Below are 21,942 nucleotides of genomic sequence, written 5' to 3'. Positions count from 1 at the left end.
TCTCAGTGGAGAACCTCAAAGACACAGGAGGAAGAAGAAGGGGAACAGGTGAGTGGGCTGGGGGGTTCCCTCAGGCCTCTTGGTTCAGAGATCTGACTGCACTACTTTGCTGAGCAGTGGATTCTTTCAGGGGTGGAAGTCAGCATATGGCTGGTGTAGAAAAGGGTACTTGAGAGCCGAGGGCTGGGGCCCGCGGGGGTCCACAGCTGCCCACCTGGGGAGTGAACAAAAGAGTCACCCCCGGCACAGGTGCTACCTGAGCCCCTGCTGGGCCTGTGTAACATGATAAAAAAAAAAAAAAAATCCTTCTCCTGCCCTCAGGTTCAAATTCCCTGTGTACTAGAAGATGTGTTAATCAGTGGATGCCCAAGGAAGGCTGGCATCCTACAGGGTGAATTCCTCTGCACTGAGCATTAACCCACTGTGGACCAGCTCACAACTGCTGCCCCTGCTTGCTCCTGACAACCTCCCGCTTGAAATTTTCTGCATTGATGGGACCTAGATATTGGGCCACATGTCACCCATCCCTCCTCCCCAGCCCTGGAGCAGAGGACCAGGGCATCTTGCTCAGCCCCAGCCACTGCATATTTAATTAAAATGGAATCACAGCTCACCCAGGAACCAGGGAGGGAGTGGGATAAAACAAAAGGCCCTTTCACGGTGGGAGCTGGCTCCCCTTACAGACTAGGCCCTGGGTTTATTCACAAGCCTCTGGTTTCAAGCTCCAGACAGGGACAGGCAGCTTGGTTCCCAATTAGTAGGATCTGCAGCCCTCTCCCTGCCTGGGGCTGAGCCACACCCACCCTGCTTGGACAGGTGGCCTGTGAGTGCCTGCATACAACTACCCTGGGGCACCTAGGGGTCACTTGGCCACTCACCTTGCTTTCCAGAAAACCCACTTTTTGTGTCCAGGCAGAGAGCTGAGTGAGGACATGGAGGAGTGTAGTGGGGTGGAAGGATGAGTAGGAATGAGGGGGGTGACCACAAAAAGCAGACAGAGGTCACACAGGAGCCCAGGAGAATTCCCAGGGCAGGGTAAGGCTGAGAATCCCCCAGGAAGGAGGTTGGATCTGTAGTCATGGTTAATCACCAGGTAGACCCACCTGACCTGCTGCCCTGCATTCAAACAACAACCCCAGATTCCAAGACCTGGAAACTCCCTGAGCCTGCAAAAGAGAGGAGATACCAAGGTAACCAAGGGTGCCAGCCGGCAGTTCCCTCATGGGTGCTGTGTGCCTACTGTGCACTGAGCATTGCCCTGTGGCTGGCCCCAGTGGTCTCTGGGGCGTCTCTAAAGAGCAGACCGGCTGCCAAGTCTGGCAAAGGGCAGGGGAAGTAACCACAATCTCTAGGCAGGAAAGGGGAAGATGTCCCCAGAGGCCATGATTGGAGCTGAGTGTGAGCAAGGACACTCCAGGAACACTCAGAATTGGCACAGATGAGTCAGGTTGGGTTGTACCTTATGCCTGAGGCCCATAAAAATGGGAACACCAGCTGGCTGGTCCCCAGGACAGGCTCTGAAGCCAAACTTGGCATAAGAAGCATCAGCTCTCTGAGAGGAGGAGGGATCATGGAGGGAGGGAAGACTGGGCTCTGGCCTGGATCTGCCCCGTAGCAGCTCTAAGGTCTTCTTCCCCTCCCTGGGCCTACCTCAATTTCTTCATCTGTAAGATGGTGGCCATGATTTGCACACCTGGATGTGGAGTACCAGTGAACTCAAGGGTCTCTAGGAACCTTGCAATCTCATGTTCAGTTGGTCATTCAGAATTAATCTGTCTCCCCTCACCCTCCTCCGCAGCTCCTCCTATGGCCAATAGCTGACAAAAGCCCAGCAGGTGAGGAGGGAGCCACCCATTAGCACACAGCTCACACAGGATGGCAGGGAAGCCTGAGGGGAGAGACCAGGACCCCAGAATTTAGAGCTCAGATCTCAGAACAAGCCAGAACTCAGACGTAAGGGGAGAAGTCAGCGAGACCGATCCCACAAGAAGCCACCCAATTTCTTGCCTCCCTTTTCTCCTGGGGAGAGAGGAGGAGCTAGATTATTTTTCATTTCACCCCAACCGAGCCTGTTCTTGGGAACATAATTCATTAATATGGGATTAAAGGGATTATAGGCTGCTCCTGCCTACGGTGACCCAGGGCGAACCTGAGGCCAAGCGTGAAGGGAGCCTCAGGGATGTCCTAACTCTGCGTGCTGAGGGACAGGCTGCGTGAAGGGAGGCTTGAGCGGCCCTCCTGGATGGCAGGGGAGGCACTGTGGTGATGCCTCCTCTGAACCCCCTTCCTGCCTCCCGCCCTGGCCTCTGCCCCTCACCACCCTCATCAGAAGGGACGATGCACCAAACACGTTCTCGCTTTCTGAGTCACAGAATGGAGGGGCCTGTTCTGCCAACCCACCCACTCCCCGCTCTCTTTGGTTCTCCTCTTGTAGGCTTCGCTGTCAGCTCTGGAAGGGTCATGAGATCCCTTCTGGCAGGGGCTTTCTGTACAGCACGACCCCAGACCAAGAGGTTCAGAGAGGCAGTGTTTGGAGATGAAACGATACCAACCCACAGCGTGGGAACGGGTTCCTGTTCCCTTTGATGCTTGCTGCTTACCTTCAGGAAGAAAGACTCACTCAGGGGTAATGCACCTTTTATCCCTCCACCCTTGCCGACCCCTCCCTCCTAGCCAAGAGAGAGCACAGAACCCAGGCCACAATACCAGGTAGAACTTAATCATATTATTATTATTTATTTCTCTGAATTGGTTTTAATGGTTAGCTTCTACTTTTTAAAAAAATATTTATTTTTAGTTATCCATGGACCTTTGTTTATTTATGTATTTATATGTGGTGCTGAGAATCGTACTCAGTGTCTCACACATGCTAGGCAAGTGCTCTACCTTGAGCCACAACCCCAGCTAGCTTGTACTTATGACAAGTGATATTATTTCCATTTAAGTTGCATAATAAAGTTTTGTTTTTTCTTTTTAAATAACGGAAACGAGTAAAGTGGTGACCTGGTGAAAAGAATAAAAGGGTAAGACCGGGGATGTGGCTCGCTGGGAGTGTGCAGGCCTAGCATGTGTGAGGTCTTGGGTTTGATTACTAGCACTGCAATGAATAAATTAATATAAGAATAAATGGGAAATAGTGTGGGTGGTTTGAAGATATCAACAAAACAAATGATTGATGCTGGGAAAACCTGATAAGAGGTACCAATGAACTCTACCTTTTGCAGACCTGTTTAGGACCTGCCCCAGGTGAGCTGGTGACACCTCTGGGATTTGGGTAAGGCCACACCCTGCATCCCCCCCACCTCCAACCTTCCCTTCTCCTCCACTCCGGGGATTGTTCCATTCTTCTCTCTGTTCTGGGCCTCCATCTCTTCCTGACTGCTCAGCTCCTTCTCTTCCATCTCCCCATCTTCTCCTCTGTCCCCAAACCCTCTGAAGCTCTAGTTCAGACCATCCTTGCACTGATCAAGGGGCAGAAACCCGAATGAATGAGAAACCACTGGGAGACTGTTAGAAAGAATGAGATCTTGTGGCCAGCCTCGGTGACCCGGGCCCTCTCTTGCTGAGTGAGCCTCCCCGGGTGACTCACCTTCTTCAGGCCTGCTTCTTTTCCTCTGTAAGAAAATGACAACGACTTCACCCCCTAGGGACTACTGTGAGGCTTAAATGAGCCAATGCCTCCAAAACGCCCAACCCCCCGTGCCTGGTGTACTTGGCAGATGCTGGCTACGGGCTGGTTCTCTAATAGAATGCAGTCGTTTCTTTTTCGAAGGATCCAACGTTGCTGTGAATGCCCTTGCTATGTTCAGTGACACTCTTGACAGCAGATGAGAGTCTTAAAACTGCTTTAAAAATAGATACGAAGCCATTTATAATGTGTACACTCATTGTTGGAATGCAAATGTCTCTGGAGAACCTGGCCTCCTAAGTGGGCTTGTTAAGCCATCAATCTGCTTAGCACACCCTTTTGTCCTCTCAAGTGCAGGTAAGACCCATACTTGCAAGAATTCAGGATGACAGAGCTGAGGCTGGCTCCTGGGAAGGAGATGTTATTGGCGTGGTAACTACAGGGCCTAGGTAACCAGGTGTTCTCTGCCCTATTTCTTCTAGTTACCCAAATCATGGAGTAGGAGGATGGCGGGTCAGGTCTTTGTTCTGACTTTAAGTATCAATCCATCTTTTTGCTTTCAGCCTTTCTAGAAATAAAACCCAAATCCAAACCCAAGAAGGAGGCCTCTTAACCTTCAGGCCACAAAGCAACAACAAAGACCAGGATCTTAGGGGCCCTTGAGAGAGGGGGAGGTCCCGCTGGGTGGGGGGGTCTGTGTCTTTAGCTCCCTGTCTCCCGAGAGCTGCACGTTCAGCCAGGGTGGGTGTCCCATGGGCACTGAGACTCAACACGGCCCAAACCAGAGTCACTGCCCCTCCTCCCACTGTCCCCACTCTTCTCCCAGATTCCACACCTCAGTGAGCAGCACCATTGAGCCACCCATGTGGGCCTGGGAACTGGTGGGCACCCTGGTCTCCTTTCCCTTGGACTCTGTGAATCAATCTCTTCTTCTCCTCTTACCCCAGCTAACAGGCCCAGGCCACCACTACCCTCCACTTACAGCCCTGCTAAGCATCTCAACCCACATCCCCGTCTCCCATCTCCCCTTCCCAAGTACCCTCCACATAGCAGCTGGAGAGATGGTCATGTGACAGCTGCCTATCATTTCACAACTTTGCCTCCAACCTTACAGTCTCCCTGAACCTTCCAGATGAAGTCTAGACTCTCTAGCTTATCTGTAGAACAAGTGTTGACCGGGCTGGAATCCATAGCTTCACCTCTTCTCCTGCCACCAGCTACCACCTGCTCTACTGCTAGGCCCTAAACCAGAGCTGCAAACTGGCAGCCCCCAGGTATATTCTATTTGACTTCCCTAGTGTTGGTCTCAGGTTTCTAAATTGGGAGATTTCACATAAAACCCTGGATTCTGGCATCTCTTGAAAACTTGGAAGACCTGGCAAGACAAGGCCCTTCAGAGCAACGACCGCATGGAACCGGGTCCTACTTTCCTTTTAGAGCTGGTAAGTACTTTACAGTCAGCCACAGTCCCCACCACTCCGTATTGTCTTATGCCCAGACTGTTTTTCTCACTTAGCTCATATGTGTGAGCCCTGGGGATACTAGCACCTGCCCCCTCTGTTCCATGTACAGTGTACCTCCTGGAACGTCCGTTTTTTTCCCTGATGGTCAACATCTTCCTCTTACAAGACTCCTCTCCAGGGCTCTCTGTGCCTCTTGACAAAACACACTACAGCCTTCTGTGCCCCCACCAGACTCAGTATACGTCTCCTTCCAAGCCTGGATTGTCGCAAAACACACTCATGTGAATCCTTGCATCTTTCCCCTGGACTGTGCACCTGCTCCGTGTCTCTGGGCCACAGCACGCGTACTGCCTCCCGTAGCAGGCCTTCAGGAAGTTGTCAGTGTTGCAGAGCAGGTGCTGAGGGTGATGACGGTCACACACACACTGTAGTTTGTGCCTGGCTCTGGGCTAAGCATGTCACACCTGCTCTTTCATCTGGGGTTCAGAAGGACCCCACCGGGTTGCTATTTATCATCCAGTTTACAGATGAAGAGGCTGAGCCGGGGGGCAAGGGTCTGATTCCCAGGCCGGCCTGTTCATCACCCCTGAGCAGCAGCAGCCTCCCCACTGCTCCATTATTAGGCTCAAAGTCACCACCCAGAGGGATAGGCTGGGAGGAAACCAGACAATGGCCCTGGGAATGGCTGGGGATGCTCAGTTTGTCAGGATGTGCTGGGAAGAACTAAGGACTCCACCACCCAAGGCCACCCCATGCACCAGGAGCCTCCTGAGCAACACTGGCACTGGGCTGCTATTTCCAGTGGAGAAGCCCAGTGGGCACTGCCACTCGTGAGCTGCGTCACACCCCAGCTGTGACACCCTGGCTCTCTGAGCCTGTTTCCTCTGTGTGAAACCAGGGCATTCGGTACCTAGTACCCACCTCCAGGGCCAGAGTGCGGAGAGAAGGAGACACATGCGTGTCAAGTGTTTGACAGATGGTGGCAGTGACTCTTAGCAGAGTTCCTGGGAGAAGCTGAGTCTGTACCATCTCTCTGCAGAAGCCCAGCTCTGACTGGTGACGTGGAGGTAAGAGCCAGATTAAGGGTCTGTGCTGCTCTGCAGGGTGAATCACGCTCCTGCCTACTGTAATGGGCTGAAAAGGCAGTGCCCTTGCCCCAGTGAACTCCCGAGGTCAAGCTGAATCCCGTGGGCTCCTACATCTTGCTGGGAACACATATGTATGTGTGGTCACTGGGACCCGCATCTGTGTGCGTCTGGGCTGGGTAGAAGTGTGTCGATTTGTACATGGGCGTGGAGCGGTAAGGTGCACGTGTATGTGTGTTTGTGCGTTTCTGCTTATGTGTAAGACCCTCCCTCCACACCCCTCCCCCATGCCTCCCTGGGAGTCTATGCTACTTCTGCCTCAGTCACTGCTCTATCGCTAGGACCAGGCATAGAGTAGGTCCTCAATGAATGTAAACATAGAAGGGGAGTCACACACGCACACACACACACACACACACACACACACACACACACTCCTCCACTGTGGCCATCAATCTTTGTTTTAACTAACAATTTGGTAATTCAGGTATAAATCTCATACTGGTTTTAAATGTCTTGCTCAGCCTCACCCAAGGTGTGACTTGACCTGACAGTGGGACAGGGGCCGGGTTTGGTGGCAGGCTGCCTGGGTGCTTCACCTCTCCGAGGTCTTCTCGTGTGAGCACTGAAGAAAAGGGGAAAGCCCGACCAGAACCCAGAACAGCAAAGGGACTGGGAAAGGGAGTCTGTGACTCAGCCTAGGGACCCGCCCTCTGCGAAAGCTGGGCACCACAGGCCTTCAATACTGTGCCTCCCGCCTTAGAAACAATCTCTCTGCCCTGTTTCTCCTAACCTGAGGTCTGTTTCAAAGCCAAGCAGAGGCCTGGACTCCCTGGGGTGCGATCAGTGCTGGACTAGCCAGCCCTAGGCACCTTCTCCTACACTCCCAGGGACTGAGGCCATTTCAAATGTCACGGTCAACTGTAGACTTTTGTGCACCACCAGCCTTCCCATTCAATATCTGGAAAATCTGCAGCGAGGGTCGGACCAAGCATGCAAGAGGTGCAGGGTAAGATGCCACTGTGTGAGCAATGGCTGATACTACGAGCTCAGTGACTACAAGTGGACATGCTGAGACTCTGGAGGGTGTGTGGGTGATACCGCTGACACTGACTGAGCATGCCCAGCAGCGTGCCACGGAGCCTGCCAGGGTACGGCACTGCGAGGGCCCTCAGGATGAGACCGTCTAGAAGTCACGCCCCACTAGTGTGGTCAGATTTGTCCTTATTACCTCCACCTGCTCTTCCCGTGTCCCCTCTCTCATTAAGAAGTCCCTTCACATACCCCAGGCCCCACTGTCCACTTCGAAATCGCCTCAGACGCTCCCTTTTCCCTCACCATTGGTCTCTGTCTCTCAAACTCAGAAGAGCAGAGCTGTCCTCTGCCCTCCACCTCCCGCCTCCACTGCCCTGGTTCAAAGTTAAGGCCTCCTTGAACGTGAAAACATGGCTTTCTCTCTGGGAGTGTCTCTCTCTCTCTCACTCCACTCATGTGGCAGCTTCCTGTGATACACAGCTGACCACAAAAAAGCACCTGCTTTAAAATGTTCAGTGCCTCTCGCCTGCCTAAACATCAAGTCCAAGTTTGATCACTGGGCATCAGAGGCCCTTCAGCATGTAGCCCTGTCAGTCTTTGAGGACTTTCTGCTGCCTCTGCTCACAGCTGCCAAGCCTATCACATTCTGTATGTCCAGATCTCTTTATAGTCACTCATAATGTCTTGGCTGTCTTTGGTCCTCTGATGAGCTCCTACTCATCCTTCAAGACCCAACTGAAATGGCCCATCCTCTGTAACATCTTCTCTAGCACCCTGAAGATTCTGTGCAGACTTTCTCCCATCACAAATCACATGACACTATGATTATTTAAATAATCACCCTCCTGGCAAGCTATGGGCATTTCTGGGTACAGGTTGTATATTATTGTCCTCTTTGAATCCCGTAAAGTCTAGCAGGGAGCCTGGCATGTCTAAGGCCCTCAATAAACATCTGGCAGAGAATAAGGGAAGGAGCTAAGGTCATTCAGGGAAGTCCTATAACCGCCTGGTTTTGGGTGCCAGCCAACAGCAACCTTCCTTCCCCAGAATTCTGGGCCACCTCAAGATTGGGCAGAGCCAAGTCTTGCCGCTGCTTCACAGAATCACCAGGAAAGTCCTCCCGAGCTATTTCCTCCTTCAATCTCAACAGGAATAGTCCAAACACTAACAGCTTTATCAGCTGTGTTTTTCTGGAAGTCCCGGAGCTGGTGGCTCCTCCTGGCCTCTCTGGGTCCGCAGCACCCGCAGTCCCGCTCACTTACCCTCCAGAGTGTGCACTGGGCAAGCTCTGCAGGAGGAGTGGGCTTCTCCCAGCCCTGGGCTCCAGGGCTCCGAGGCTCCGGCTGTGGGGTCTGCAGGGCCAGGAGCTGTTGGGCACTCTGGCTGCCAACAGCAGAGGCACTCAGAGTCGCTGCTGCAGAGCCCGCAGCCGCCCCCACCCAGGACTGCGGCTCTGGCAGCCGCAAGGAGCCTGGCGGCATCGATCAGTCCTGCTACTATGAGCCTTCTCGGCACGCCTGGCTGAAGCCCGCAGCTTTCCAAGTGTGTGAAAAGAAAGAGAAAATTAAAGAAACACATCTAACAAAGACCACCAGAGGGGATTCAGACAGCAAACTATTTGCCAATACACAAACGCCACCAGACAGGGTGGGGGAGGCCCTCTGACAAGTATGTGCCAGGGGAGTGGTGGCCGCGGGGCTCCAGAGAGCAAAGGTTAACCTTGGGAGAGCCAGCACTGCCACCCTCCAGGGTCCCGGCCCTGTTCCATTTTCACAGGAATGCTCTCAAACTCAAGGCGAGCAGCGGCCCTTACTGGTGACTCCAGCATCCTTTACTGTCTCAGGGATGAAGAGGTGCACAGAATTATCATCGAAGGGGCTGGGTCCCCGCAGTGCCTGCCATAGACTCTGTTCGGCCAGATGTGCAACAACCCTGCACAGCTGGATCACTCACGTTCCAAGGGCTGGAGCTCCCTCTGTCTCAGCCCCTACCACGCTGTGCAGCCTCTGAGGTCAAGTCATGTTTCCAATTTCCATCACTTCTAGAAAAATCTAGGACTCAGTCTATAATCCTACCATCCCAGTCAGAGTGTCTGCCCATTGCTGACTTCTTTGTAGATGTGATAGGAAAAAATACATAAAGTCTGCATACAAATACACGTGCGTACACAGACACACGCACCTGTATTTTTCTGGCCCACTATTCTAGGCTCTGGCCTTGACCACTCATCTGATGGACATTCCTTGAAACCCATGCTCTCTGCAATCGTGAAGTCTTCCTTCCCTTTGCTTAGAGTATGTCTGGGATCTTTGGGGCTCTTCCAGTGTTTGAGGCCAAGAGATTCCTAAAGGGGGGCCGACATGCACTGCATTTGAGGAGACTGGACCATCGGGGCTTTGTAAAGATGGACCATTGTAAAGATGATGGAGTGGGAAGAGAAAGGAATGGAGGGACCATATGGGGAACAATGTCCACACTGGCATCCAACATTCACCTGAGGGAGGACGTGCCTGAAGGTGGGTAGCTGCACGCTCCAGACCCAGGCTGTGGCCCCATGACCAGCTTCCCAACCAACACTGTTCACTGCTCACTAAGTCATCCAGGGCAAGCTGTGGAGCCTCTCTGAGCCCGAGCTGCCCACGAGTGCACCAGAGAGTGATGCTGCCCCTTTGAGAAGTGGAAGAAGTCTTCATGAAATCACCAGCATCCAGCTCCCTGCTCAGGGCTCTGCAGCTGCTCCACAGACCTGATTTCCTCTTTCCGAACTGCCCCCTCCCCCAGATCTCCCAAGAGGTTCGTGGAAGACACTGAGAACCAGGCAAGGAGGTTCCAGAAAGTTGTGAAATACGACCACAGCCAGAAACGGGCCAAGGAGGCGTGTAAGTCAGGGCTTCCGGCACGCGGCATGGAGCCCCCTGGGAGGGGAGAGCAGGCTCTGGCTTTTTAAGAACAGGCCGTTGCAGTTGCCAGGTGAGGGTGGCCATAAGAGGAGGGGTCAGGGAGTTCCCAGGCCCACGCGCTGACTGCCTGCCTGCGGATCACACAGGTTTTCAGATCCAGTCCCCCAGCCCAAATTTCAGAACCTCTTTCAAAAGCACATGTGGGGAGGTATGGCAGGATGTCATGCCCCCTGCCCACATCACTCCGTGCTTCTCTCCTTCTACATGCTTCCCCTCCTCCCCTGTCCCCCAACCCCAGAGGCTGTGAGAATACAACTGGCATGTTCATGGGATGAGGCATGGAATAGGAGGGTCATGTATTTCCAGGTAAAGCAACTGGCTGGACAGGTTCCACACTGAGAATGTTCTAAGTCTTGTTCACTCTCCAGATGTTTGATGGAGCCAGGATTCCTAATCCCCTCCTTATAAGCAAAGGTGAGTCTTCACCCTCCCCAATCCCCAATCCACCCTGGGTCTCCTCCCTCTGCTCATTGCGATCTCCCCTTCCCTCCCTCCCTCCTTCTCTCCTTCCTTCCCTCTGCTTCTGTGGTATAGAAAAAGATTCAGGGAGTAAATGGGCAAGAACTGCTAAAGGGAATGTTAGGCCAGTTTCTCTGGGTCTCAGTTTCCCCTCTGTGAATGGTGGCCTGGGGAGGGGCCCCTGACCGCCTGGACATGTCACGTGTCAAGGCAGGGAGAGCTGTGCACACTGCCAGAGGACCAGCAGAGCGCCTCTTTGAGTGCTCGCGTAAGGTTATATAAGCACATCCAGCCCAGCCGGGCTCCCCAACAGTCCCTCTCAGCCTTACTCGGCTGAGATGCACCCCCTGGGCAGGTGGGGAACAGGACTTGTGGGCTCACAGGAGTCCATAGAGCCCGGACACCGCAGGATCAAAGAGCTGCTGCAAGTGACCACGTTGCTGGTCTCCTGACTTCTCAGTCCGACAGAACGGGTGGCTTGCCCCACTCCTGAGTGACAGTCATGACGCTTGGCTTTGGCTGGGCACTTTTCTTCCCAAATATCATTTTAGGTCATACTTATGCACCCTGGCAGAGGTAGCCAGGGCCCACTGCTCCCATTTAACAGACAAGGAACAAAGAGGGTTGTGAGCAGAAATGCACCCGCCCCTGGCATGTTTCTGGAGGTGGTGTGGTTGCTGAGTGTAGCAGGAGTGTGCGGGGGCTACAGCCTCCCCCCAGGAGGTGTCAGCCCTATCAGGACCCAGCAGCACCGTTCCTCTCAGTCTGCCCTCTGCCTCAGTCCTGTCCTTGCACCATGTCCTGACCTGGAGGCAGTGTCATGCTCCCCCTGTCAGATGAAGTCAGGCCAAAGGGTAAGAAGCCTGACCGAGGCCACACCTCAGGTGACCTGAGCACAGTGTGCTCCAGGGGGCTTGTGTCACTTTTCTGAGCTGCTCAGGTGGGATCTAGGAACTGTCCCACATTCGCTCCACATGCACTCTGCACTCACTGTCCCTGAGTCATTTTAGCCTGTCCCTTTTCCCCACTAACCTTTGTCTGAAAAATCCCTAGAAATTGACCTTCATCTCTAACTCTGAAAATCCCTAAGGATGGGACCTGGCATGTAAGCCTCTGTTTTCTCACCTGTAAGTGGAGGCCATGCCAGGACCCTATGGATGAAATGAGAATGGATTTCAAGGGCCCAGCCTGCTCCCAGGCACACAGAAGGTACTGCATGAGGATAATTGATGTAATTGTGATGTCTGCCCCGATCACCCCGACAGAAGTGATTTCTCCTTTTCTGTCACCACATGGCATTTCTGACACTCTGTCCTATAGAATGGATAGTGACTCCCGTCTCTCCAACCACTCTCTGAGCTCCCAGAAGATACCTATAGCTCCTGGCTCAGAACTGGGCACATAGGAAGTGTCAGATCATACTCTCCAGCTACCAGACATGTCATCAGAGCTCCCACATGACCCCTTCCTGGGCCTACAGTCCCTCTGGGGTCTCTGTTCCCTGCCTCTGCTTCCTTATTAACCATTGCCACCCTGGACCCCTCCCCCTCCAGTTGACCTTCATCACTTTCCCTTTCCTGAAGTCATGTAGCTCAAGGTTTCTGTGGCCTTCATCTGGTCAAGTCCAGTGGCCACTGATGGCCCTCTTCCTTGACTTGCAGCAGCATTTAACATCACTGGTCATCCCTCCCTGAGGACCACTTGCTTAGGGACCCTCCTCCCTCTCTATCCCTCCTCCTTTTTCTCTGTGGCTGCTCCTTCTTCTCTCTAACCTCTAACTGGATACCTCCAGTGCACCCACCTGCTCTTTTTTTTCTTCCTGACTGTACTCACCTCCTGAGTTATCATCTCCAGCCCCATTTAAATATGATCCATATACTGATCTTTCCCTGAACTCTGGACTCCTAGATCCAACTGCCTACTGAACCTCTCCACTTTGATGTCTAATGAATGCCTTGGAGTTCACACATCCAAAACATTACCCTCCATTTTCCCCTACCAAACTTAGTCCCTCCTCTCCCAGACTTCTGCTAGTCCTGGTCAATGGCACCACGATCCATCCTGTTAAAGAATTTGACTGTTTTTTGTCCTTGATTTTTGGAAGGAAAGACTTTACATCACCTGGAATTTCCCAAATGGTAAAATCACACCTGGGTTCACGCGAAGGTGCAGGATGTAGAGCTGAGCACCAGAAACGCCAACCATGCAATTAGAAGGGAGGCACTTTAAGCCATCCGATCTTTGGGGGAGGAGATGCACTGGAGATTGAGTTCAATCTCATGGCCAATGAGTTCATCAACCAGTCTATGTCATGAAACCCTAATGAAATCTCAGGACACCAAAGCTCAATGGAGAGCCTGACTGGAGAACACATTGATGTCCCAGGAGGGTGTAGCCTGATTCCCTGGGGAGAAGGCCTGGACACTCTGCATTCAGGACCCCTTCAGACCTCCACCTGTGTGTCTCATCGTTTGTCTGTTCCTGATTACTATCCTTTATAATAAAACTGCTATGACAAGGACAGTACTTTCCTGAGTCCTGTCAGCTGTCACAGTGAATTATCCCATCAGAAGGAGTTGTAGGAATCCTGGAACTGGTCAGAAGTGCCAGTAGCTTGGGTAGCTGCCACCTAAGAGGGGGAAGTCTTACTGGAGACTTAACCAGACCCTTTAACCAGACCCTTTAACTGGTTCCTGGTGGCTAGTGCTGTACTTGAACTGCAATACACTAGATGGTGTCAGAGTATACCCCAAGAGTCACCCTTGATCCTTCCTCCCTCTCCCCTCACACCCAGTGTAAGAGCGGGTGCCATCAGTTCAACCCTCACCTCTATTCAGAACATGGCACTTCTCGCCTCCACCGCCACAGTCCTGGTTCAGCCTCCGTCATCCTTCGCCCACGTTACAGCAACATCCTCCCTGGGCCTCTGTCTCTACCCTTCCCCCTGCGATCTGCCTTACCAACAGCAGCCTGGAGAGCATGCATGCTCCCTGCTTGAAGCCCTGGCGTGCTCCATCTCCCCTGGAATTAGGACAGAGCCCTGGGGATCCAGCGACTCGCCTCCCTTTCTGACCTCGCTTCCCATGACTCTCCGCCCTGCTTTGTCTCTTTGGCATCCTGATTCCTCCATGTTCCCCAAACACCCCACGTTTCAGCCTGCTTCAGGGCTTCTGCTTTCCCTTGTGTCTGGAATGTTCTTCCGTCACCTCATTACCCTTCATCCCAGAGAAGCCCTCCATTGGCTGTCCCATCCCTTTTCTCTCTCCTGACCCGGCTATAGTCTTCTCAATAGCCCATGGGACATACTTGTTCATTTGCTTACTGTCTACCTACCTTAGTGGAATGTCAGTTCCCTGAGGAACAGGACCTTCCTGAAGGCAGGTTTATCACGTTCACTGCTGTATTTCCAGTGTTTGGTTCAACACCCACTTGTCTAATGAATAAATGAGTGAATAATAAAAGCCACCAAGAAACTGGGCAGCCAGAAGGAAAGGCATCCTGTCAATGATTTGGTGCCTCATGGAAAACTCTGCTTTCCAGCTGGTTGTTATAAAGATTTATTTACACAGATGTGGAAGAAATCTCAAAAGGGCTTATGATTTCAACAGTGTGAGCAAAAGCAAAAAATATACATATATATGTTTGGTTAGTAGGTAACAAACAGACATTCTCAAAGCAAAATGTGCCAGGTCATTTGCTTCCAAAGTTACTGAGAGATTAAAGACAAAAACACAACTGAGAAAAATATATTGTACCTGTCTCATGAGTTGGATTTCCACCTGTTTCTCCCATTTCCTAGTTTTGTGAATTTGAGTAGTAGCATCCTTACCTCAGCCCTCAGTTTTGTTGTCAATGGAATGGGGAGAACAATAACATCTCCCAGCCTATGTCCCAGAATCCCTGAGAGGGAGGTTCTCCAGTTTCTCATCTGCTTACATCTAGCAGGGCAGGAAGTCCCAGGACATTTGGGCAAGACATAAAGAAGTCAAGACAGAGTGGATATCTAGGAATACTGGCCAATTTCCAGCCTCCCAGGAAAATGGCTGAGGCAAAAGATTTTGCTGAATCAGAGGGAAATGCTGAGACTAAGTTGTGAGGTGTCATGGGGCCAAGTTTGTTCAATCAACTCTCCCCTCCACAATGCGAGGATCCTAGGCACAGTCCTGGGTCCCACCCGACAGTGAGCAGGAATTTTGGAAACACAGAAGTTGAGTATCACTAGAACACAGAGAGCAAGGGGGTGCTGATTTGGTCAGGGGTCAGAGGTGAAGGCAGGAGGGTAGGATCATACAGTCAGCAGCAGGAGCAGCAGGAGAGTTTGGATTTTTGTCCAAATACAACAGGAAGCTTTTGGAAGGTTATATCCAGGGGTAATGTGAACAGGTTTGTAATTTTCAGATTGTTTTGCTGGGGGGTGACGGAATGGTCTGGGCCAGGAGCGGAAGGAGGACCAGCTGGGAGGCTGAGTGGGGACCTGGACTCCAGGGTGGCCATGGGTGGAGGCAAATGATGGTCAAGACAGGGCAGAAGTGGAGGGCGAGTCAAGGGTGATTCTGGGTTTTGGGTGTAGGCAAGGGTAGGAAGCAGGGCATTTGCAGATATTTAGGGGTGTCATTGCCAAACTCTCACCCCATGCTGAACTCCCACAGTCCAGCTGCCAGCCCCTCACCGTGGTTTGACCCACAGCGACCCTAACGGGTTGTCCGTCAGGGCTGGGGAGCTCCTTAGAGCTTGCCTGAAGGTCCTGAGGGGGTAAAGCTTTGCTTCTCTCCTCCACATCCAACTTCCTGTTGCTATGGCTCCAGCATATCCCCCTCATGGATAGCTGCTAGAGCCTCCATCTCTAGTACAGGGGCATGGAGAAGTGGCACCTTTAGAAGGTAGAGCCTAGAGTAAGACGAGAATAATACTGGGGCACTGCCCTGGACGGGATTAATGTCCGTCTCGAGGACCATGGTTAGGTTAGCTCCTGGGACCGTGGGTTGTTACAAAAAGAGCAGGCCTGGCCTCCGAATCCCCTGGCTTCCTGTTGTACCATGTGATTTTTTTCTGTGCATGTTCCCACCATTGTGCTCCCATCTACCCTGAGGCCCTTACCGGAGGCTGCACCTAATCTTGGATTTTCAACTTCTAAAACTGGGTGCTGAATAAGCCTATTTTCTTTTCCTTCTCCTCCTTCTCCTCTTCCTCCTTATTTTTATCCTTTTATTCTTTTGACAGTGATGGGATCAAACCCAGGGCCTTACGCATGCTAAGCAAGTACTCTACCACTGAACTATGTCCCTGACCCCCAAGCCTCTTTCCTTTATAAAGTACGCAGCCTCAGATATTTTGTTATAGCATCAGAAAAATGACTAATGAGATTGTTCGATTCCTTCTCTGCACTACTGATTTTATCAATCAAAATCACTTTTGAGTTGATGCTCAGAAATATTAACTTATATGTTCAAGTTTGAACATCTAGAGCCCCTTTAAAGCATTCCATTGTTTATAGCTAACTCCGTGCTTCTCACCTCAGCCAAAGTACTTGACAGTTTCTTAGTAAAATAAATTTTTGCAGGCTGAATTATTTTGCTCTGATCTTGAGCAGCCCATCTATGGTGGAGGGGCTCAGCTAGGGATGGCCATACTATTGCTTTTGGATCTTGCTGGAGAGGTGAGGGGTTAGCCGGGTGAGTGGCTTTCCTGGGCATTTGCATTATATCTCACTGGGGCTTCTTAAAAATGGGACAATGACTCTCTATCTGCACTCACCTCCCGCCCTCAGTCCCACTCTAGCTCCAAGCTCAGTGTTCTGCAAAAATAGATGGCCACAGTCACCAGAAGAGGCTGCCCCTATTCTGGGCTGAACTGTGAACCCTCCAATTCATTCGTTGAAGCCCTAGCCCCCAATCCCTCAGAATGTCACAGCACAGATGGTCCCTGACTTAAGAAGGCTCGCTGACTATTTTTTGACTTGGTAATGGTGCGAAGGCGACATGCATTCACTGGAAACGGTACTTCCAGTTTTGAATTTGGCCTCTTTCCTGGACCAGCCTTATGTGGTACAGTCTTTTCTCTGGCAACGCTGGGCAGGAAAGCGAGCCGTGGCTCTCTAGCCAGCCCCGCCATGACAGAGCGCTGTGCCGCTCAGCAGGCTGGTCAACTTTCAATATGGAAGAGCATCTGTATTTGGAGGGAGGGTCTTTAGAGAGGTGATTAAATCAAAAGGAGGTTCTCAGAGTGGGCCCTGATCCAATCTGACGGATGTCTTTATAGGAAGAAATTTGGACACCAACATACACCAAAGGAAGATCATGGGAAGACACAGGAGAAGGTGCCTTCTGCCATCCAAGGAAGGAGTTCTCAGAAGCCACTAGACCTGCCAACACCCTGATCTTGGATTTCCAGTCTCTAGAATGGTGAGACAACCATTTTCTGTGGTTTAAGTTATTCATCTGGGGTACCTTGTTATTACGGATGCCCTCGGAAACTAACACGGACCCCAAAGCCAGCACTCTCAGAACCAGAGTTCCAGGAACAGAAGGGAAACAGTGTGTCAAGGACACTGGCTTTGGTTAAAAACACATTTTGAGAAAAAGCGCGCTCTAGAATAAAAAGTGACAGCAGGACCATTTACCTTGCATAGGAGATTGGCGAAAATGTATACAACATGCACACGTGGGTGGGAATAGAGGCATTATTCTTGATGTTACTACTCTTATGATTATATATACAGCAAACATGTCACTGCAGGTAACAGAGGAAAGACCTAAAAGTACAAAGAAGGGAATACACGACCTTGATCCTCCTGCGCTTCTGTATCTGTTTCTCCAATATGCTCTTCCCTCCCTCCTCTCTTCTCCTTCTATCTTACTCACTTACTTTTTTTTCTACATATTTATAAAAATATTTAGGGCTGACTTTGGCAAACTCCCTTTTCCCTTAACACTGACAAGTGAAGATTACCCTCCACGTTATTAAAAAATTCATCTCAAACACAGTTCTCAATGGAGGCCGGGAACCTCCATTTCCTCATGTGCCATGTTGGCCTCTGCCTCCCCAACTGCTGAGCCTCCTCATTGTTTTCTATTTTTAACTAATATAGATAATGCTGTGATAAATATCCTTGTAGATAAATCTTTGTACACATTTTGGGCAATTTTCTCAGAGCAAAATTTCCTAGAATTGGAATTACTAGTTACTCATATTTTGAAAGAGGAAAAAAAAATCTTTAAAATGTTCTAGTCGGTTATGCACTTTCTGGGGTACCACCACGTCTGACCACTCATGTTCAAAGATTCTCAGGGTCCCTGTCATAATTTTAAACATCCGCCAAAAGGAAAAGAAAAGGGAAAAAGGGAAAAAGAGGAAACCTAGTTTATCTGTCCATAGCACAAGAAAGTGACATCATCCACCCTGGCTGAAGGGGAGAATTCCCTCAGGTGGGAATCCCAGGAAGGGAAGAGGAAGAGGGGATCTAGCTACATTTGCCACACTCCTTGGAGTGGGCGCCCATTTTACAGATGAACAAATGGAGGTGCAAAGTGGTAGAGTCACTTCCTTGTCGAAGGACACAGCTAGTCAAGAAGCAGAAGTCAGTGCTCAACTCAGTTTTTCCTGACTCCAAAGACCAAGGGCTTAACCATTAGCCCCACTATCCTGGGCCAGGGTCTGTGACCACTGGTCTCCCCACAGCACAAGCAGCTGGACAGGGTGCTCCAGGACCAGCCCACATCAGTCCTGCTCTGCCTTCCCATCATGCCAGCCTGGCAAGGATGTGGGTGTGCAGGCCTGGGAGGGTGAGGGAGGCCACATGCCGTTTTCAGGGGAGCACATGCTGACAGTGGGTGCAACTGCAGTGACCTCACTAGGCCAGCCACCGCCGTGTTATGGAAGGATATACCAGCAGGACTGTGTCCTACACGTGAACGCAGGAAGGAAAACAAGAATACCCCAAAGAGGCTCATGGCAAGAAGGAGGCGAAGCTGAGTCATTTTCTCCATTTCCTATTCTTTTAAAACCGCGATGCTATCTTACAGGAAGGCAGTGGGTCTGTGAAGTCAGGAGGTCCTAGATTCCCGTCCTGCCTCCTACTCATTCTGTCACCTTGGGTAAGTCACTGCACTTCTCCAAACCTCAGTGTCCTCCCTGCCGGATAGGGATGATCGTTCCAGCTCATGCTCAGGATGAACAGAAAGACCATCTTCCTGTCACAACCTTATCACTGGGCCTCGCATGTGGGAGGAACTCAGCAATACCCGTTCCCACTCAAATGAGCACCTTGCTGGCCCCTGGAAATGCAAAGGAGACGGCCCCTGCCCCAGGAGGAGCACGGCGTGGAAAGGGAACGCTAAGGATGGGCTGAGGTGACGAGCGCGGGAGCAGAGATGACAAACCGAGTCCACATCATTTTCAGAAAATGATCATGATTTGCTCCTGTTTGCAAAAAAACGAAAGGGGGAGGCGTGGGGGGGAGGGGGAGGTGAGAGGAGGTACTGGGGAGTATAAACACGCCACAGAGAAATGCACCACGCTGTATGCTTAATAGGTACCCATGAGACTAAAGGAGGCTCAGGCACCTTCCCCCGTTTGCTTTTCCGTCAAGACTTACCTGTCCCAAATCCCAGCCCCAAGCCCTACTGTCATCTGGAGCTAATCTGATTAGACCATTTCTACCACACACAGTGGTGTCCAGGGGTTCCTAGACTGCCTCAGATAGCACTTGGGAACACACGAATGTAACATGCGTTTATTACGTAAAACTTGGAAAACACCGAAAACTCAAATTACCCACAATCTCTTAACTTAGCTAACCCACGGATGACATTTTGACGGAAGCTCTCAAAGCTTCTTCCTCATCCCCTCCCGGGGGGATGACGCAAATGGTGGTGATTTAGGTACTGGCTGGGTCAACTGGGAGGGGGGTGTGGGATGCGGAAGTCTCCCCTCCTGTCAGACTCCCTGGAGCAACTTCTGATTCTGTCCAGGAACAAATCCAGCTCTGCCCACACCCACCCCAGGGATGGAGGGTGCCAGAAAAGTAGCAGCCTGGGGCTGCTGGCAGCAGTGTGCTGGCTTGTCCCAGAGGACTCCCAAGGCAGCCCCCAGGACAGGGGCTGTCTCTGCAAATGTTTGTTGGTAAACAGATGTTCTGGAGCTTCAGGCAGGCTTTCCGAGGATGGTGAGGGTTCCAGGCTGCACCACAGAGTTACCCACTGACGCAGGACAGCGTCCAAAGACAACATCTCCAGAGCCAGCTCAGAGTAGTCGCTGAGCTTCCAGGAATGTCCTCTGCAGGCTCCCAGACCCTTGTTCTGTCCCAGGCTGAGCCAGTGCCCTGTGTATAGTGCTCCCCCTTCTCAGTACCCCCCAAAATGCCCCCCTGTCTGCTGACCTCAATGAGTAATAATGGACGATTGATCTGATGTAATGAAAAGACACTACAGTATGAGTGACTGATAGGATAACCATATAAACCACATTAGAGTATTGTTCTTTATATCAATAAGACATTTGCAAGTGTACTTTTCTTTTCATGGAATACCATACAGAGGTAAAGCTGTTAACAGGTAGGCTCTGGGGTAGGGGGTGGGGGACTGGGAATTGAAGTCACCAGCAGGAAACAGGTCCACACTGCAGCTTTCAGACCACTGTCCAGCTTCCCTCTTCCTCTCCTGCTACCCACAGGGTTTTGGGAGTGGCAGGAGGAGGCGGGGAGGCTGGGGTGGTTTGGGCACGGGGGTGGCTGACTATACACACAGGTGGTTTGCAAACAGGGCCTCTCTAAATCTGGGCTATTGCCATTGCTAAAGTGTGCACACAGGGGCAGATGGGATTCTAAGAGCCCCCAGGTGAACCAGAGGCTTGGGCTCTTACACTCACCTGTCTTTTTCGCTTCTCCCAGTCCACGCTCCGAGTGTGGGGAACCCTACAAGAAAACGAGATCAGAGAGGCACATTAGGGGGGCTTGTATTTTCCAAGTCACAGACTGGTGGCCAGGGATTCAGATTTAGCTGCAATAATGTTTAGAATTTAATGCTTGAAGCAACTCTAGCATTTAGAAACTGAGGGATTTCAAGCAGAGGCCAGGCTTTTTGGGAGATCTCTTGGGAGATGTGAACTACAGAGGTTCCCAGTGTGCAGCTGCTCAGTCCCTGGAGGCTGGAGTCCACAGTCCGTGCAGCAGCTCTGACTCTGTGACCTGCACAGGGCAGGTGGGCTTCCCTTTTGGTAGACGCCTCTCCTGGGCTTATGGGTTTCCTCCCTTCTCTTTTCCTTTCTCCCTGCCCAGACTTAGAAACCTGGAATTTGGGAGGGAGAAAGCCTGACCTGTCCCTTGGAGAAATTGAGAGTAAGAAGATGGAGTCACATTCTGCACAAAGCTGGGTAAGGGCACCGCTGTCCCCACTCTGGGTCTCTTTTTAAAATCCCTCTGCCTGCAGCTTTAGGGAGCTGAACTGGTCAGGGTCCTGGGGGCACCTGCATCCTTTGAAGAGTTTAATCAAGACAAAGCTGTGGGCAGGAGCAGGGAGACCTCCAAGAACAGTGCAGCAACCTGGGAGAGCAAAGGTAGGGGGCGGGATTGGTGGGAACCGCCCTGACTCTGGAGTGACATGAGGAAGGCCATCAGAAGGCTGAGGGCAAGCCAGCAGCCTGGAGTCATCCCGGCTGTCAGTCCCTGCTGCTCCCTTTCTACCTTGCAGGTGACTGCACCTCTCACCCCAGATCCTCTTACGGTCAACAGGCAGAGAGAGAGCTGAGCTCAGAGACAGGTCCCAGGCTGCAGGCCCTGCCCCCAGCCTCACAGAGACCAGGCCAGGTACACCACTGCCTCAGAAAGGCAGGATGCTTTGGGGATTACCCCAAACCCAGCTCCACTAACTAACCAAGAAAGAGAAACCAAGGCCTGGGTATGAATCTTGGCTCTAGCATTTACGGAAGCAGGTCATTTCAACCTCCTAAGCCTCAGTGTGGTCCTCCATAAAATGGGGATGGAAGTGGAGGGGGTTGTTGGTAAAGATAGATGAGAGGACTACGGAAAGCACCCAGCGCTGATCCTGGTGAGTAGGAAGTTCTTCATAAACCACCATCATGAGGAAAGAATGGGTTCCAGACCCAGGCACAGGGAGGGCTGTGTGGAGAAGACCCCCTGACAGCAGTTGTCTCTCGTTGTCAAGACATGCAGCTGACCCTAGGTGATCCTGAGGGGTGAATCTGGGAGACTAACCCCTGAGCATCTCTGCCCCACCACACTATCTCCTGCCAGAGCTCCCCAATGGCCAAACCTAGCAGCAAGCCAAGGAGCAAGGAAGTCCAGTGATGTAGCCCAC

At 51.6% G+C, this 21,942-nt stretch overlaps 1 protein-coding gene across 9 annotated transcripts in view; it reads right to left on the bottom strand.

The window, feature by feature from the left end:
- Atp2b2 (ATPase plasma membrane Ca2+ transporting 2) overlaps positions 1–21,942 on the bottom strand; it is a 354,925-nt gene that overhangs the window by 255,259 nt on the left and 77,724 nt on the right. For all 9 annotated transcript variants that reach the window (XM_047534510.1, XM_047534498.1, XM_047534504.1 and 6 more), the window contains exon 2: positions 20,495–20,540. The gene's annotated coding sequence lies outside the window, so the exon portion shown is untranslated. The remainder of the gene's footprint in view (positions 1–20,494; positions 20,541–21,942) is intronic.

This window comes from Sciurus carolinensis, chromosome 19 (genome assembly GCF_902686445.1).
Source record: "Sciurus carolinensis chromosome 19, mSciCar1.2, whole genome shotgun sequence".
Lineage (NCBI taxonomy): Eukaryota > Metazoa > Chordata > Mammalia > Rodentia > Sciuridae > Sciurus > Sciurus carolinensis.
The sequence above is the reverse complement of the archived record's forward strand: the minus strand, read 5'-3'. Positions and strand labels throughout refer to the sequence as shown.